Below are 4,426 nucleotides of genomic sequence, written 5' to 3'. Positions count from 1 at the left end.
TTTGCAATTCTCTTCTTTTTGTCGCATAGTCCAAGATCATCTGTTGTGACCCAAGGTTTGCCAATGATCTCACGAGCTGTGCTAGTCACAGCCTTGTTGAATGTGGTTGTTAAGGGATCGAGGTCTGTGTATTGCCTGTCCAGGGTTTCGAAGGTGCAAATTTACCACCTATCATTGCTTGAAAGGCTTCTGAGACTTTTGGATCTTTCAATTCTTCAGGGTAATATCTGATTCTTGGATGGTTAGGCTTTTGATCATTTTTAGGTGGATGCGAAACGTTTTTTTTTATTAAATCATGGTCACTTCTAATATCTGCTCTCGGAAAACTTCGTGTTCTGGCGATATTCAGTTCTGAACAGAATCATTTTTTCACCAAGATTTAGTCAATTTAGTTGTGATGTTTGTCCATCTTCTAGATGCTTTTTGAGGGCCGAACGTGTTGGCTAGCACAAGATTGTTGTAGGCAAAAAATTCTCATAGCCTGAGTCGTCTTTTATTTGTTTCTGCTTTGCAGAAGAGTCCACATGTGCTTTGTCAGTTTGTCTGTGAATCGACTCCCACCTTTGCAGTTTAGTCTCCTTCTTGGGTGAGTTGTCAGTGATATCTCTTTTTCCCTTTCTCAGGGAACTATATATATACATATATATATATATATATATATATATATATATATATATATATATATATATATATATATATATATATATATATATATATATATATATATATATATATATATATATATATATATATATATATATATTGTTTGACTAAAGCTATTATGTGAAAGAAAGGTTTTAGTCGCACACAAAATAGATATTAAGGTACAATCTGAATAATCATACCAATCTGATTAGTCCACTTAGCATCATAGGTTAAGGTTAGTCCAAGTCGTCTATGACCGATATCAGGAAGCAAATTCATATTGTCAAACGAGAACGTCGGATGAGAAAATTTGTCTGCCTGTATACGATTAATAAAATGCCCGTTTTGTACGTCTCAACAGAAGCAAGCATTTCGTTCGCCCATGCATTACCCTTTCAGGATCATTGTTTATAATCCTTCGTATTTGTAAAGAGTCGGCAGAAAGAAACAAAACGTAAGAGAAGTCTTATCATCAATTAGCATCGCCAGCGGGTTGAAGTCGTGTTCTGTATATCAGACATATCAAAGTAATAGTAAAGGCAATATCACGAACCGGTCAGGATCCGCAGCAGTTATGTGCCATTTTGATGATAATGAGGTTCCAGAGAAAACTATCTGGTAGCGAGTTCATAAGTAACTTTCGAGCCATGATAAGTTTAGGATCGATTCCATAATTTTGAAATTTATAAACTAACCATTTAATCTATACTCTATCAAAATCTTTACTGGCACCAACGAACGTTAAATAAGTCATTTCATTTGATTCAAGAATGATAGCTTCTCTTTTTTCTCATCTTTCACTTACCGTGTATTCCCTGGACCCTCGGAAGGTCAATGGCCTTCTACCTGCCAATGATAACTGGTTTATTTAGTTTTGCATATATGTGTAACGCCCCACTCTTTGTAAAGGGTGTGGGTTGATTGGCGGATTGTACCTTCTTTCAAGGTGTCCGCTTTATTCGGTTTTTGTTATCTAGGAGATGATAGCCTTCTTTGTTATTGACCAGATCGAGTAAACTTATAGGTAGAATACATAGAAATCTGAGCCGATAAATAGAACAGAATGACTCGAGCCAACGTAAATAAAAACCATAATTTGATCAATTAGATAAACAATGTTGATAATGCAATACATTAGGAAGATACTCATCTTTTTGGAATAAATCTTTCACCGAATTTCAAAACACAAATATATATTTTTTAAATAGCCAATCTGTTTTACTGATAGAATTAGTTCATCATGCGATCGATTGAACAATCGAAGTCATCGCCTTGTACAATTACATAACCTGCTTATCTCTGGCTCACTCCAATTTCCCTGTAGCTGTTCTCTGTCCTTTCGCCTTTTCTTTTCCTTCCTTTTCATTTTTCTCTCCAACCTCCTACTGTTTCGCCTCCCTTCGGTCCTCAAACTTTGTGTGGGTAGGTGAACATGTAAGCATGTAGATACACAGATACTTGGGTACGTAAGTGCGTATTACATCTGAAGATACGTCTGAGAATACGTCTGAAGAGTTATTTTGCCCTTTTAAAATAAACAAAAAGCAACCTAAGTTTTCTGTCGGTTATCCTACTGGGGATAGATCATTACTCCCCTTTCGCTATCAGATCTTACTATCGGCATTCAACAGATACCAAAAGCTATTTAATCGGGCAAAGAATTGCCGACCAAAACAATCCCATGTTTATAAGATTATTGTACTTCCTAATGGCTAATTCATCATTTCGAATTAACAGAACACATGATATAACAGTTCCGCTCTCGTCTCAATTACACAAATGAATGAATGAAATTCACTTACATGACTTAAGTACCTTCATGCGTGAAATCATCTCAGATCGATGAATTTACACGGATTCTCGTAACTCATATCAACTAAAGTAATACATGAAATCCTTGGAACCTAATTCCTTTCAAACAAGATAACCAATTCAAACAATTCGACAACCTTATATAAAGAACCTTATTGTACGAATTCATATAAATATATATATATATATATATATATATATATATATATATATATATATATATATATATATATATATATATATATATATATATATATATATATATATATATATATATATATATATATATATATATATATATATATATATGTATGTATATATGTATATATGTATATATGTATATATATATATATGTATATATATATATATATATATATATATATATATATATATATATATATATATATATATATATATATATATATATATATATATATAAACTCAACACAGTTATACTCATATCGAGAGAATAATTGATCTACGAATTTAAACTAATAAATTCATGCAAATATTATCAAATAATTCAAGCAAATCATTGTTTTGGTATCAACGAATCTCATGAATTTGACACAAATGCCTTTGTGTTTTCAAACGTTTCTCGCTTCTACCGCTACAATTGTGTCCGTTGACCTTCCGGACATCCAGTCCCTTGGACAAATGTTTTACGAGAGAATTTCTTTCAAATTTACTCTCGGAGTCCCCGGTACTTGTACTCTTGCAGCAAAGTTTAGACAATTTAGGATTTTCGATGGGGGAAATTTACAGCTGGGAAATTTCGTGTGGGAACACGTCGCTTATTTAGTGTCACCAATCAGGATTAAAAATATTTACCGCCTTTTTATAGATGCCAAAATTGCGGTCAGCTTGCCTTTCCAGGTTGTCGACTAACGATTCCTTAAATTTTTCAAGTTTGACAGTTCCACTATGAAATCGAAGTCAGCCCTGTCCCTAACAGTCCGTCTGGCGGTTAAGTAAACGAATGCTTAATTTAAAAATCTCTACTTCTACCGACCAGACATTATAAATCGTTGCAGTATAGCGATTTATCAAGCGCCTGTCTCCATAAATCTAATTAATTGTTCTCTGACCCAAACTAATATGCTTTTCATAGATCGACAGAAATTTGCCCCTTCACACTGGCATTGCTTTCTCCTTTCCGATATGTTCATTTCCTTTTAAAGATGGGAACAATTTTAACCCAAATGTCCTATTATTGAGACGCATAACAGCAATCGATTATCGATTACGAAAGCGGTGTCAATACTCTCCATTAGCCTTCTTGAGTGCGTATTTTGAGAAAAAGAGAGAGAGAGTAGGTTTGGATTCTTTTCACCGTAGCTTTAAATAATTTTAGTCATATCGCTACGAATCTGTAGTGTGCCAGTTTATAGTGATGTCTAAGTACTGGGGCATAATGCTGCAAATATGTCGCATCATGTCCCACCCAGTCAATTATTCAGGCTGACAAGTCATAACACTAACCTTTTAATGCTGAGCGCCAAGCGAGACAGCTTATAGTACCACTTTTAAAAGTCTTTGTTATGACTCGGCCGGCCGGTGTTTGAACCGCCGACCTCCCGCATCCAATGTAGATGATCTAGCCACTTAGGTCATCGGAGTAGTCGGAGAGAGAGAGAGAGAGGGAGAACGAGACATAGATAGAGAGAGAAAGAGAAAGAGAGAGAGGAGGAAAAGATATAGACGAAGAATAGGAAAAAGACGAAGAAGAGAGAGAAAGAGGAAGAAGAAGAAGAAGAACCGTTGTCAATAAATATTGAATCGTGTTCAATCATAAAATGCTCACAACATTCCAAAGAGAAGTCATAACGAAAGTACGATGATGTTCTGTTAACTCGTACCCTCACAGAATATTTGGACAGTATCTGCAGATTATTTTTACATTCAACCTGCTAATGAAGTGACTTCCAGAAACTTTAGAATGACTGTTTACACTTACAGGGTCAAATTT

Source organism: Sinohyriopsis cumingii, chromosome 11, assembly GCF_028554795.1.
Source record: "Sinohyriopsis cumingii isolate HCF-2022 chromosome 11, ASM2855479v2, whole genome shotgun sequence".
NCBI classification, from domain to species: Eukaryota; Metazoa; Mollusca; class Bivalvia; order Unionida; family Unionidae; genus Sinohyriopsis; species Sinohyriopsis cumingii.
The sequence above is the reverse complement of the archived record's forward strand: the minus strand, read 5'-3'. Positions refer to the sequence as shown.